This window comes from Euprymna scolopes, chromosome 10, assembly GCF_053919585.1.
Source record: "Euprymna scolopes isolate OS-2025 chromosome 10, ASM5391958v1, whole genome shotgun sequence".
Lineage (NCBI taxonomy): Eukaryota > Metazoa > Mollusca > Cephalopoda > Sepiida > Sepiolidae > Euprymna > Euprymna scolopes.
In genome coordinates this window covers 103229605-103245994 of record NC_136491.1, presented here as the reverse complement: position 1 = coordinate 103245994, position 16390 = coordinate 103229605, and the positions used below count along the sequence as shown (strand labels likewise).

General features: G+C 33.9%; 1 pseudogene; it reads right to left on the bottom strand.

Annotated features, from left to right (window-relative positions):
• Positions 1-3426: 3426 nt before the first annotated feature.
• LOC145286520 (histone-lysine N-methyltransferase SETMAR pseudogene) lies at positions 3427-15872 on the bottom strand (annotated as a pseudogene).
• Between the last annotated feature and the right edge of the window lie 518 nt (positions 15873-16390).

The following is a 16390-nucleotide window of genomic DNA, read 5'->3' as shown; positions in this document are numbered from 1 at the left end:
CTCTTCCTAAATGTGAGAAATACAGGGCAAGTACATTAATTTGATAAGTTGATTCTTCAAAGGGAATCTATATCCGATTTTCTTATCTTCGAATTTCTTGCAACATATTTTTTCTTACATGCGGATACGACCTAATTTTTTTTCTTTTTTGTTTTTACATAAATCATATAATGCCAAAAGTATTATATGAAATGTATTAAAAATTAATAAATGTTAAAAAGTAAGAATAATTACCGAACAATTACGGAAATATTAATCTGCTAATCTGTTATTAGGTCAAGTGAGAATGTAAAAGAAACTCATTGAAGTAATCAAAGGAAAACGTCTCAAATAAAAAAAAACACACATGAAAACATTTCTGATTTTTTAAGATGGAGATTGATAATCTGTATTATTTTAATTATTCTTAACGTCAGTCTAATTTGCACAGCGTTTAGATCAATGTAATCTCCGACATCCTTCAAGTGAATTTCTTGAACTCAGGAATCTTTCAGTCACACACGGGAATCTGAATGTAACTATAACATAAAACTCCAAGTAGCAGGGCGTATCGTGTGTGACGATCACCTACTAAGCAAGTTTAGTATAGAATTATACATAAGATTCGAACCATTCGCTATAAGTAATATATATATATATATATATATATATATATATATATATATGCATGTATGTATGTATATATATATATATATATATATATATATATATATATATATATATATATATATATATACTGCGAACAATTCTAGTATGAATTTTAAGAACCATAAACCTATTTTTGCTTTTAGATGTATATTTCACGATCAATGACTATATATATATATATATATATATATATATATATATATATATATATATATATATATAGTCATTGATCGTGAAATATACATCTAAAAGCAAAAATAGGTTTATGGTTCTTAAAATTCATACTAGAATTGTTCGCAATATTCCGTGCAGATTGTTAAGTTTGGCAGAAAGATTCTCGAGTTCGAGAAAGTACACCTAAAGTCAAAAGTGACATCGATTGAAACGTTGTGCTACTAAGACTCAAGATGAGAAGAGTATTCGGAATAATCCAAACAATGCAGATAATATAGACTACCTGATATAAATAGGCTCGAAATATCGAATAATGACGATATCATGAACATATGTGTCTTACAAATTCCTCTCGGTAAATGTGGGTAGCAATAGTTGTGGATCTCGGAGTGAGAATAAAAATTGCTCTGATGTCCTGTATTGATGGCCTTTGACCTCACAAGAAAGTGTTGAACACGTTAACATGTGGAACGAATGAAAAGGAACGAAGCAAATGCATATTTTCATCAATCTTACTTAACCTAAAACGTTCCCTTTTTTCATATGAATTTGTGTAACACTACAGAAGCGGGATGTTTCAATTCCCGCAGATTATCCGCACAACGGTTCGTCACGTAAACAATGGAAGTGCTATTGTTAAGATAACACGTAGTAGCAGTTCGTTATCTTTTCTTGTTTATTATGATTCTGACGTGATGCGTGTTCATTAAATCAGTTTACTCAGACCACAAAATCATTTGGCGTTTAGCAATTGTTTCTTTTTAATATTTTTACAAACTTAATACTCATATAGAGATGGATCATCTATCTTAAAACTCAACTACTCTCAGCATCTGTCCGTTTGTTTGTCTGCTGTCTCTGTTTCTGTCTGTCTGTCTGTCTGTCTCTCTCTCTATATACACACACACACACACACACACACACACACACACACACATATATATATATATATATCTATAAAAGTGAACGTGTCTGTCTGTCTGTCTGTCTGTCTGTGTACATTTCCCTACGCAATAACTCTGTCAATTTTTAGTCTATAGACTTGAAATTTGAAATACCGGGTACTGAGATTTGGAAAAATCGATGTGACGGGTGTCAGCCAGAAATTTGGCTGTTAAGGGGTGAAATTTCAACGATTTGACCTTTAAGAACTCTACCAAACTCCTCCGACAATTTTGGGTCTAGACACTTGAAATTTTAGATATAGGTTCCTTGAACCTGGATCAAACTTAATAAAGTGATTTGAGCCCGAAACTATAAATTTTAAGGGGTCATAATAGGGGTCAAAGTTTTAAAAAATTAACAATTTTTTTTGTTTTTTTCCTTTTTTTTTGCACAGCATACACCTCCAAACACCCGAGCAACGCCGGGCACCCCTGCTAGTATATATATATATATATATATATATATATATATATATATAAAATAAAAAAGGAACAAACCGTATTATGTGTTCACCAACGTTTCGTCTTTATTTCGAGACTTCCTCTGGGTGAATCAAAAAATAAATAAAGACGAAACGTTGGTGAACACATAATACGGTTTGTTCCTTTTTTATTTTCTCTATTTTGTCGGAATACTATTTCCATTATTTTCATCATATATATATATATATATATATATATATATATATATATATATATATATATATATATATATATATATAGTAATTTATAAAATACACATGGCGATTAAGCTACACTGAATATTCGGCGTTTCATCCACTCTAGGATTCGTCAGACTTATGCGCGAATTCTGTGGTTGTTTATCGTTTTTATATGGTCCTCTTCTGTTGAGAATTTTAGTTAGTCAATCAGCTTTCTAGTATCCACCGCGTCCCTTCCTATCAGCCATATACGTATTCAGCACTTTTGAAGTAAATACTTAAAGTTTACGCATAAATCTATACTTTCGTATATTCATTTTATGTGAGTAAATGAAGTAGTTATATATATATATATATATATATATATATAGGCAGTGAAGCTTATGAGGAGGAATTTACTAATCACGAAAAAGCAAATTCCAAAACCAAATATAAGTATAGTTATTTATATTTTAATCTCAACCAACTAAAAAAGTTCAATACAATCACTGAACTACTTTCCATATTTACATCTTTTTTTTTTTTAAAGTTTTGTGACTATAAATCATTTTATACTTCAAGTTTTAGACTATGAAGCTACCAGCAAATACATAGAAATGTTAAAATTTTTAACATGACTTTCTGATTATTTCGCTAACATTTTTTTCCTCTAATGAGAAGAAATAGCATTCTTTGAAATTCTGCGGATTAAGGAGAACCCAGCTTTGGAGTATTCTGTCGAATAATTAAAACTGTTTGTAAAATTCTGCTTTACAACTCTGTTCTTATTATATATATATATATATATATATATATATATATATATATATATATATATATATGTGTGTGTGTGTGTGTGTGTGTATATTATATATATATATATATATATATATATATATATATATATATATATATATATATATATATGTATGTATGTACGTGTGTGTATTAGGTTGGTGCAAAAATAATGTTTTTTTACGATCAACTTCAGAAACTAATAACTCTTTTCATCATAGACTTTATAAATGGAAATAAGGGCCATTAGGATCAACAGATCTTTTTCCAACGAGAAACAAGTTTATTTATCCTATAAGTATAGACATCCGGAGTTCTGAAAGCTGTGAAATCACTGAAGGCTGGTTCGGCATCATCTCGGCCTTTGAAGAATTTTTTACGTAAGAAGTTGTCAAGATGCTTGAAAAAGTGATAATCGGTGTGCGAGAAGCCCGATGAATATGGTGGATGGGGCAGGATCTCGTAGCCCAATTCGTTCAGGTTCTGCAGGGTTAGTTGAGCAACATGCGGGCGAGAATTGTCATGGAGGAGTATTGGTCCCTTCATATTGACCAATCTCGAGCACATACGTTGGTGCTTCTGGTGCATTTTGTAAATTTGTCGTCAGTATTTCGCCGTAATCGTTTCGCCCGGATTCAAGAAGCTATGATAGATGAAACGGACCGCAGATCATAGAATAGTAATCATAGCCTTTTTGTACAATTTCGGCTTCGGGAACTGTTGTGGAGCTCCTCCGATATCCAACTACTGTGCCGAACATCGCCGGTTTTGGAGGATCCTTTTCTCATCACACGCCACAATCCACTCGAGAAATGGGTCGTTTTTTTGTGTCGCAGAATGAGTGTAGAAGACACCTTAAAACGATGATTTTATTGATTATCGTTCAGTTCATGCGGCACCCATTTATCTAACATTTTCAACATCCCAATTTGCTTTAAATTACTAACGACTGTTGAGTGGTCGACCTCAAGTTCAGCAGAAAATTCGTATATGGTTTTGTGAGGATCGGCTTTAATTAAAGTTTTTAAATGTTCGTTATCAACCGCAGACAGTCGGCCGCGATCATCTCAATCTTCGGGGCTCTCGTCACCATTGAGGAATTTCTTGAACCACCGTTTTGCCACACGTTCGTTAATAGTTCCTGGCCAAAATGCATCATTGATATCACGAGCTGTCTCGGCAGCTTTCCGGCCTAACTGAACTGCGAATTTGAATTTTGTCCATTCTGTCGAAAAGCCAAAAATGAATGAATATATTGAGAACAGTAACGAATAACACGATTCGATAGAGCGAAAAACGCGCTTCCAAATGACACAATAACATGGATATATATATATATATATATATATATATAGACAAGAACAACCATACCATAAATAATAATAATAATAACGAACAAGATAAATGCAATTGTAGACACCGCACAATTTGCCCAGTCCAAAACAAATGCCTAACAAAAAGTGTAGTTTATCAAGCAACAATATTTGCGAAAGAAAACCCGAATAACAAGAAATATTACATAGGCATGACTTCCTTAGATTTTAAAACCCGATACTATGACCATAAAAGTACCTTCAAAAATAAAAAGAACACCATATAAAAACAACACTAGCGAATATATACTGTGAACTCAAAGAAAGCGGACATTCGCCGGTAGTCGAATGGAAAATAATGAAACAAGCTACCACGTGCAGACACTTAGACGACCCATGTAAATTATGCCTCCATGAAAAATTTGCTATCCTGTACTTTAAAGAACCTCAAAATCTATTAAACTGTAGACGAGAAATAGCAAACAACTGTGTTCACAAAATAAAACTCACCCTAGGATAGCGATACAAAATAGCTTTAAAACTAACAATAACAATAGAAAACAAACAAATAAATAAATTAAATAAACATGAATATACATAAACGATCACACATATATGTATATATATATATATATATGTATATGTGTGCGCATGTGTGTGTGTACACATAGGTATATTCATATATAAAAAAAGAGGGAAAAGATCTACCTTAAACCACTAACCTAGTTCTAAAACAGATCCTTTGTTCGATAAAACGCATGCCCATTGGCTGATAGGAGGGGGCGCGGTGGATACTAGAAAGCTGATTGGCTAACCAGAAATCCTCAACATATATAAAAACAAGAAGCAACCACAAAATTCGCGCATAAGCCTGAGGAATCCTACAGTGGATGAAACGCAGAATATTCAGTGTAGCTTAGTCGCCATATATATTTTATAAATTACTAACTAGCTCTACCTACGTATTGAGCACTTTTGAAGTAAATACTTAAAGTTTACGCATAAATCTATACTTTCGTATATTAAATTTATGTGAGTAAATGAAGTAGTTATATATATATATATATATATATATATATATATATATATATATATATATTAAACAATGAATTAATTCAGAAATTGTATATAAAAGTAACATGTAAGAAAACGATATTATTTTTGCATCAACCTAATCTATACAGCCTTGGCCAAAATTATACAGCATGAATGAAAAATCGAAATTATGATTGAACTATATATTTAAAAGTCCAGAATAGTGGAATACACATTAAAAAAAATCTATTTCAACAACAATCAATATTTGACATGTCCTTCTGTTGCCTCTATAACAGCTTTTAATCGTTTTTGCATATTATTGGCGAAATTGTTGCAGGTGGTAGGATCTATTTTCTGACACTGTTCATGAAGTTTGGTCTAATTTTTTTTTTTTTTATTATTAACATTTATGTATTCTCACTTATTTCCAATTATGCGATCATAAAGTTTCAATGGGTTTGGGGATTGAGGGGAATGGGGCACTTCATCACTGTAATCCCTGTTTTTCTCAACCAATCAAAATTTTGACGTATGGTATGGAGCATTGTCTTGCTTGAAGATTACATCACTTTGAATGTTATGATTAAATATTTCAATCGAAGAGGTTTGGTAAACATGGTCTAGCATGTTAGAATAAATTTTTCAGTTCATTCTGAACTCACATGTGTACAACATTCCAGTACCCGAAGAAGCCTTGCAGCCCCAAACCATTATGATGTCTTCTTTAAATTTGAGAGTTGGCTTTGGTGATGTGGGAGGTCCTGTTGGTGATGTTCTCGATGTATAACCAAACCAAGTAGTCCAACGGGTTCAAGCCGGGGAAGGAGCGAGTGCGGTGAGAGAAGGGTAAAAAATCCTTGCACCACTTTTGAAGCCAAGAGTAAATATTTCACAAAACATAGTAAGATAAAAAATGGCCAGAGAACAAAGGAAAATGAAAATTTGGAAAATAATATTATATAAATATATCCAGATATATAGTAAACAAACATAAAAAATAAAATAATGGCATATGGAATACTTATCCGTTAACATCTAAATAATTAAAATTAAATGCGTATATTAATTAATAATTCATGAGTAACTTTCAATTAATATAAAAATGAATCAAAAGATTAAAGAATTAAAACGATGCATGAATTACTTCCCTTGGACATGTCAGAAATAAACAATCGAGACCGGAACTCATGTAAATTAGGAACAAAATAGTACAAAATAAATTAAACAGATAATTAATAAAATATATAAATCAAATAAATAATCGAACAATTGAATAAAATAGAAATAAAGACGGATAAGCTATAATTAAATAAAAATGAACATTATTGGAGATAATATATACGGTCCTTGTTTTTCTTCGGTTAGATAAAAGTAAAAAATATGGCTGATGAGAGCCTAACATTATTTACTATTAATTATGTTAGGCTTGAAACCGACGATACCAATGTTTTCCTGACTTTCTGTAGAGTTATATATATATATATATATATATATATATATATATATATATATATATATATATATATATATAAAGTGACTGTGTCGCTATGTGTGCAAAAAGTCTCAATTTAACTCATCTCAGAATGTTAAGTCTACAAACTTGAAATTTGATATATAGGGTGACTTAGAATGTCGATCACTTTCGATTTGTTTCTTAGCCTGTAAAAATAGTTGCATAGGCATTAAAATGGACAAAAAACAGTTAATTTTAGGCGATAGTGAATCGACTTCAGAGGATGCCAACATATATGTTTATCTTGAAGTCCCTTTAATTTTAGCTTTTTTTAATTTGAGATAGCTCAGACGGTAACGACTAAGGCTGACTGTTTCGGTTTCGATTCCAATGGTGCCGAAGTCATATATATATATATATATATATATATATATATATATATATATATATATATATATATAGAGAGAGAGAGAGAGAGAGAGAGAGAGAGAGAGAGAGAGATACATTCACCTTGGGAATCATTACTATATAAATTGGGTCCAATATAATAATTTACGGGGAAATTGCTCTATAATAATAAATACAAAATCTGCATTCATTTTTTTTTAAATCATATTAAATCGTATTTTACGCCCGGGCAACGGCGAGCGGCCTGCTAGTAGATTTATAAATGAAAATCGACTAATTATTTGATTCGTTTTGGGGTGAAAAAGAGTATAGAAAGAAAAGGAATAAAAAGAAATGAAATTCTAGAAATCAACACGTGTATACCGATGAAGGTCAATTAAAAGCGATCCCAAGAAAGGTGTTGATGGGAAAGCGAACGATCTGGGAACCATGTTAAATTTGCCCGGCGGCTTAAATAAACTTTAAAATGAAAAGAAAAACAAAAATATTTAAAAGTAAAAGCCTCCTCTAAAAATCGGTGGGAAAAGCCTGAGAAAAGGAAAAGATTATCTTTTTTTTTCTTCTTTTCCTTTTTTTTTGGGGGGGGGGGCTTATTTGTTTGTTTATTTTGTTGGTCGAAAATAAATTTGAAAAATGTAGGTCAAGTTTGTACGCTTCATGTCAATATGGCCGTGTTTCCGTAATTTAAAAAGAAGAAAAAAAAGCGAAGTTGCTATCATCTTTTTCCTTTTTCCATCTTGCTAGGAGTAACGTGGAGTATCTGTGCTGTCTCGATGACGGGAGAAATACAAGTAATTTTGTTTATAATAGTAAAATAAAATAATAATAATAATAATAATAATAATAATAATAATAATAATAATAAAAACAATGAAAATAAATATTTTATGATAGACTATTTTTAGCTAGTCACTTGAAAAGGCCCGCGAAACGGCGAACATTTTAATCCCCCTTTCCATTTGTAATCTCACTTTGTCTGTCTGTCTGTCTGTCTGTCTGTCTGTCTGTACGTTCTACATTTTCTCGAAAACGATTGGGCAAATCTGGCTGAAATTTTTTATCGATCTTTTTTATGATAAGGTACAGCTAACTAAGTAGTACGGTATCTGTTTTATGCACAGTTAGGAATTAATAGTCACCAAAACGCCGATTTTACTTTTTAAATGTTCACGGAAACAATTGAGCGGATCTGACTGAAATTGTGTATCGATTTTTGTTATTATAAATTGGAGCGGACTAAGTATCATGGTAGTTGATCGATGCACAATTAGAAATTAGCAGAGATTAATAAGGATTAGTTCCCAAGCACTCATTCTACGTCAATGGGTGGTAATTTTTGCCCGTTATTAACGAGCTAAACAGTCTAGTTCAACAAACGAATGTTACCTAATGCTATATAAATTACTCTCCTACCTATCTGGATAGGTTTTTATGTTTTAACTTATTTTAAAGTGTTTATTTACTGCGAAACAAAAGTAGTGTGAGGTCTGTTGTGTTAGAAAAAAAGTGGTGTTCAAAAGCGAAATCCATCTAATAAATGTTACCATTCGTGCGACAATGACATGTTCTATCAGTATTCTGTTTCATTTTCGATATTTGAGCGATTATCAAAGGTCCGAATGACTTTAAGGAAACCTCCATCTTTTCGTTCACCTCAACAGGCCGCACACTACTTTTTTTTTCGAAGTTTTAAAATAAGTTAAAATACAAAAAAGAACTCAGTTAGGTAGAAGAGTAATTTATTTTGCCTTTGGTAACATTTATATGTTTTCCTTGTTTGGAAACATTTATTTGTTGTGTAAGTATGTTTCCTTGTTTTGTCTGCTAATACCCGAAATCCGTCCACTATAATCATTTTCTCATCATTATTTCTATGGAAGGGACTGGATTGAGCTTCAATCTTTAATTCTTCCGCGCAAGACAGTCAAGTAGGAATTGTTCCTGTTAGTATAACAGAAAAATACATTCCTTTCCCTCTCAGTATGTTTAGCGTCAGGCAGAATTTCCATGGGCAGAGATTTGTTGCAATAATTTCTCGCATTTGGAACACATTGCCGCTGAACTACTTCCCTGTTCATTACAACCTAATTGTCTATAAATCCTATGTCACAAAAAGTATTGTTCTAAACCATTCCACGATTCATTAAACTCACTTCACATCATCGATAAATGCTAGTACACCATTCAGTAGCTGTCACAGAAGTGTCAGTTTGTATCTTGCGTTCTGCGTTTTTTTTCTTTTAAAGTACTCAGTTATATTGAATAAACTTACATTTTGACTTCCGCTTTCTGTTTAGTACAATTCTTGTCAAGCTTTGCCGGTGTACACCGAGGAAAAGAGATAAGCGGACATGGAGAGGAAGAGAAACAGAGAGATTCAAAGATGGAGAGACGGAGAGAGAATGATAAAGCAGGAGAAGCGGGAGAGAGAGAGAAAGAGAGAGAGATCGAAGAAACAGGGAGAGAGCGAGAACAGGGAGAGAGGGGGGGGGCGAAGAAACAGAGAGAGAGAGAGGGGGAGGGAAACAGAAACGAAGGGAGCGATAGATAAATAGATAAAGAGTTATAGGCGGAGGAAGAGAGAAAGAGAGTAATAAAAAGAGAGAGGGAAAGAGACGATAGAAACAGAAAAAGAGAGAGGCGAAGAGAGAAAAAAGAAGAGGAAGAGAGGACGCAGGCAGACAGATAAACAGCGGAAGAATGAGAGGCTGGGAGAGAAACAACAAAAACAAAAGAGAAATAGAGGGGATGGGGGGGAAGAGAGGGGTACAGAGAGGAAAAGTAAAAGAGATAAAGTGGCGGAGCGAGATAAAGAGACAAATGGTGAGAAACGGAAAGAGATGGATAATAGAGAACGACAGACAGACAGACATACAGAGAGAAAGAAAGAGGAAGAGAGAGAGAGAGACAGGGATTTAAGAGAGAGAGGAAAAGAGAGAAAGATGGAAAAAGGGAAAGCAGAGAGATGGCAAAGATAACGAGACGAAGAGTGCGTGATGGGAAAAGAAAGACAATTAAGACGAAGAGAGAAAGAGAAAGAGAGAGAGAAAAAGAGAGAGAGACGGACAGTACGAGAGAGAGGGTAGAGAAGAGAGAGAGAGAGAGAGAGAGGGTATAAAAATACATCAATTTCAAAGAAATATAAATTAATAAAAAAAGTTTCTTAAAAAGTTACATTGACATGTGCATACTGATGAAGGTCAGTTGAAAGAGATCGCAAGAAAGGTGTCCATGGGAAAACGAACGGTGTGGGAACCGTGTTAATTTTGCCTGGCGGCTTAAATAAACTTTACACTGAAAAGAAATCACAAACACAAAAACAAACAAAAACAACTTGACTTAAATTTGGTGAGAAAAGACTGAAAAGAAATACGAATTTAAGAAACAGCAGAGATTAAGAATGATTTGTTATTGTTGTTGGTATTTATTTGTTTGTTTTAACGTTTATTTATATTTTTCTCTGTAGGGAATAAATAAATATATTCGAACAAATGGGTCAATTTCTGCTTTTCGTGTCAACATGGCCGCGCTTCCGGTAAGAGTGCCGTCATCTCGCGCAGGAAGTGCTCAATATCGATGCTTTTTAATTATTTAGTTAGTTTTTTTGTTTTGTTTTTTCATGATATTATCATACCAGGAATAACTTCCTTTTCCTTTGGTAGGCTAGTGTACTATTTGTTCCGTTTCTATGATATAATCTTCCTACGCATTAACTCCTCAGTTTTTAGGCGGGGAATGTGTTCTGTTTTAATGAAACTCTCAAGACAAATATTACCTCCTCCTACTCAGGGGAGTGATTCAGTGTAGTACTTGTCATATTGTCATGAGACCATTCTTCTACACGTTTCCTTATTCTTTTCGCTGGTGGTTGATATCGATAGTATTTTTGTTATTCCCTCTTATATATATACCCGCACTTTGCAGGGGACATTGCTATATGCTCGGGTACCCGTTTAATGTGAGCAACTTGCAGAAAGTGGGTGTTTTAAGAGCAAATATTGCTTTATGTGTTTATGCTGACTAACACCAATTTGGTGGGGATGGTGCCGCACCAAATATGGCCTTAATCTTTCAACTTGATTTTGAAAAATCGCGTGCACCATACTTAGATCGGAGACAATCATGGATCCAGTGGTGTGTGCAGTAGGAGAGTTTATATACAAAGGCTATAGCCTTAACCTTTGACCTTTATCTTAGAAAATGGTGCGCATTATCTCAAGATGGGGAACTATCATCATGCCAAATTTGGTCATGATTGGACCGGTGGTTTGGGCTGTAGGAGAGTTGTTCACACAGACATACACACACACACGAACGCTACTATATATATATATATATATATATATATATATATATATATGTATATATATATATTTATATATATGTATATGTATGTATATGTATATATATGTATATATAGCTATATATATGCATGTATATATATATATGTATGTATATATGTATGTATATATATATGTATATATATGTACATACATGTATATATATATATGTATAAATATATGTGTATATATATGTGTGTGTATATATATATATGTATACATGTATGTAATTCTTGGGAAGATTGGATGTCCTCCTATCTTTGTCAGAATTCCATAGAAATGTGAAGGCTCGAGTTGCAGTCTAAGAGCAATTATGCGGGGAGTTTGCCGTTGACAACGGTGTGAAACAGGGGGATATTCCGGCTCTAAATTTAATCTCAATTTACTGCGCAGTGCTTCTTACATACGCATTTAAGGATTGCGATAAAGGTGTCCTTCTCCACTTTAGGGCTTCTGGCAAAGTCTTTTATCTACGAAGATTTAATGCCAGTGACAAACATTGGAAGATCTAATTAGGGAACTACTCTATGCTAATGATGCTGATCTTGTGTCTCATTCGGAGTGCGATATGCAACATATAATGAATGGTTTTTTCACTAGCATGTGCCTATCAGCATTAAGAAGACAAAAGTGGTGTTCCCCCTGCACCTTGTTGTCCATACATTGAACCAAATATCTATGTGGGGGAAAGTAGGCTGGATGTTGTGTACACATTTGTGTACTTAGATAGCATAGCCCCCAGAGATGGCTCTCTGAAATCGGGTAATGTCTCCGCATCCAGAAGGCCGGCACGGCATTTGGAACACTAGAAAAGTGGATGTGGTGTGATCGTGGCGTAAAAACCAAGGTCAGTGCTTACTGGACCTGTGTATTTTACTCATCTGAATGTTAGACAACACAACGTTGGCACTTAAAGCAACTTAAGAGATTCTATCAGCAATGCCTCAGGCGAATTCTAAATGTGCAATGGTAGTCACTGACACCTGACACAGATATTTTCGGGAAGGCTGTGTGTTAGATTATCGAAGCAATGGTGATGAGGGACCGGTTGCGCTGGGTAGGTCATGGAGGATGTGAGATTGCTTAAGCAGCTGTTTTATGGCGAGCTTAAAACTGGAAAACGCCCTCAACATCGACCAAAGAAGCGCTTCAAAGATTGCATAAAAGACGATCTTAAAGCTTTCAAAATTCCTGTTCAGAACTAGGATATCATAGCAAAATGCCGTCCCGAATGGAGGAAGCTAGTTAGAGGGGAATCTGAAATTTTTGCGAGGGAATGAATCGATCATGCTGAATTCAAAAGAAGCATTCGGAAAGGCAATGTGTCGGTTTTGGCCTTGGAATTGAACAGTTAGAAATGTGAGGATTGTAATCGCGTGTTCATCTCAAAATCGGCTTAAATTAACAAAAGAAAAACAAAACAAAACAAAACAAAACAAAAACAAAAAATGCATGACATGAGCAGAGGAAGACAAAAAAAAAACGGAGGCGCGATATGGGTGGCAGACTGTGCAAGTCAAATGTTGGCCTGAAAAGTCATATTCAGGCCCACGGACGTGGTTTGGGTGGCTCTGATGATTAACCTAAAAACTAGGTTGGTGGGAAGCATTGCGATGGCTAACGTCTGTAGACGAAATAATAGCCATATTACATATATAGGAAACTCTCTGTTAAAATCGAAAGACAATGGATATCCCCAGTAGGGATAGCTGCACGTGAAATTGTAAGGCAAGGATTGCGCAATCTCAAACTACACCTCTCCTGAATCGGCACTGGACTTCTCCTTGCCACTGGGATCAAGCAGTGCCGACTTAGGACAGTTGTGGTTTGAGTAATGTATTTATATTCTTTGAAACATTCGTTTTAATTAATTCCTATTAGTTTTTTTTCCGTTTTTTTAGGGTATGATCATCTTTAGTATACCATTACGTGTAATTATATTCATGCAGATATTCTACATGATTTATACTTGTGTAATATTTGTGTAAAAGGGTTATAATAAAGATAAACATCTTCATATATATATATATATATATATATATATATATATATATATATATATATATATATATATATATATACAGTGTGACCCCCCAAAAAACAAAAGCTAAATGGAGGCCATCTAGAACATATGCTGTAGAACAGAGAAAAAAAGGCCAAAGACCCTAGTGTTTTGATGTGATGTTTTGAATATAATAAACTAGTTATGACCAAAGTTTCATTTCATTCGGACAAAACACTAAGAAACGGGGCCTAATTAGAGTTGGGGCTCGTTTTTTTTTTGAGGGGGGGAGGGTCACCCTGTATATATATATTTCTGTATGCGCATATGTATTTGTTTAAAAAAAATTGCGTACCAAACTCCTCTGTCAGTTTTTGGTCTACAGACATAAAACTTAATACATAGGGTATTCGAACCCACGTGAAACTTTATATTTTGATTTTAGTTGCAGAAAATCGGTGCAAAAGTGTGAAAATTAAAAAAAAAATGAAATGTGCCTGATGAAGGTCGAACGAAGGCATTACGAATATGCATTCGTAACGTAATAGCTATTTTTCCTGTTTTAATTTTACGTCTTTGTAACATACATGTCTTCATAGCTCAGACATTAATGTCAAAGCAAAAAGTAAATCGTTTTGGTGTCGATTCTCGGTAGTCATTATTTTTTATTTTATTTTTTTTTTAAATGATTACTATATATTGTGCCAAATATAATACAATGATATATACGAAATCTTCATGAATCAACATAAAATATTTAAGCGTATTTTTCGACCGGGCAATGCCGGGCGCTCTGCTGGTATATATATATATATATATATATATATATATATATATATATATTCGAAGAAATCGGTCAAGTTTTTTCGCTCTGTGTCAACATGGCTGTGTTTCCGGTAACATTGTTGTCATCTCGTGCAGACTTGTGAGAATGCCGCTCTATATCAGTGGAACGGAAGGAAATTTTTCTTAAATACGCCTACGCACCTTTGTAAGGTCTGATGAAGTGTTCGTCACGCTGAAGTTTGCTCTGTCCTGCTTTCGTTCAAAATAGCAGAGTAACCAGACGCATCTATTACTAATGGAGATTTTGTGTCTGTCTGTCTGAAGACGTAACTCTATTTCTACTTCAAATACTAATCTTCTTATCTAGTATTTATGGAGATTTGTCCGTTTCAATTCTAAACTAGACTATTACTGTTTTTTAATGCTCCATTAAGAAGAAGAAAAAGTATTGTAGTGTGTGTTTTTCTGCTGTATCTAGCAAAATCAGAAATGCGACATACCGAGCAACGGACGTATTTCCCAACTTATACGAGTGTTCAATCACTGATCATCGCATTAAAAATCTGTCATGCAGCGAACTTCAGCACGAACTCATTTTCAATTCTGAGTCGTTTTTTTTTACATATATGCATAACCACTTATCAAGGCCCAGAGACCACTCGAGGATAACGGTTAAGAGTGTACAGTAGTCAATTGGACAATATAGTAATCGTTAGTAATGGAAATTCGGTAAATTTGTTAAGTTGAACGGCTCATCAAGACTTGTTTACGTTGGACTTGAAGACAACCATATTGTAGTCAGCTGGAAAGCAAGAAGACAATTCCACAGGCGTGCAGTTCTAAGAAAAAAACTTTGTTCATGGAATCTACGTTTAGGTTTAGGCACAGATAAAGAGTGGGGGGAATTTTTGATAGTGTTTTCAGTTAGACGAGTGTTTCTTGTGAAAGTTTGGCGATGGGGGTACCGTGGATTGAAGCTCAGTGGAACACTTTCCATGAAACTAACAATAAAGCAGAGACAAACTCGCAACATCTCTTCTGTGAGATAGAGGTTGCAGCTAAGAGAAAATGACATCTCTTAAGAGGCTACGAAGTCTATTTTGACCTCTATCAAGGCAGGACAAATCTTTTCTAGTAGCTCCTGCCCAGATGTGGCAACAGTATTCCATCCTTGGACGTACCTGGCTTTTATATAGATAGAGAATTGCATCAGCAGTGAGATATCTACTGGATCGTGCTCACGCAACATTTCTTTTAAAGATCGTTCGGTTGAAGAAGCCTTCTCTCTGTAAAAAGATGGAATGTCTTTTGGCTTGAGCGTGATAAACATCTAGAATCTTCGAAAACTATTATAACGCTGCTTTATTTTATTCGCTTCCCTTTCATTCACGAACAGAATGCAACGTAACTTTATTTTAATAATGTCCATATTGTTTTATGTTTCCTTTTTAAATCCCTTGATAAAGTTTGGAAAAAGAGCGAGTGAAATCGGTCAGCTGACTAGACCCTTAATTTTTCTTCTTGCGCCTCCTTTTTTAAAAAGAATTGTTTTATGTTTAATCATGAATTAAAAAAAAAGTATTTCCTTCAGGATTGTAATATTTAAATTGTGTACCCCTCAAAAATACCCTTTCACGCCGATTTTTTTTCGCTAACCCCAAATAATAAAGTTTCGCAGGGGTTCGAATACCTTATGTATTAAGTTTCATGCCTGTAGACCAAAAATTGATAGAGGAGTTTGGTAGGCAAGTTTTTAACGAAATATATATACGCATACATAAATATATATATATATATATATATATATATATATATATATATATATATATATATATAGAAAGAGGTTTG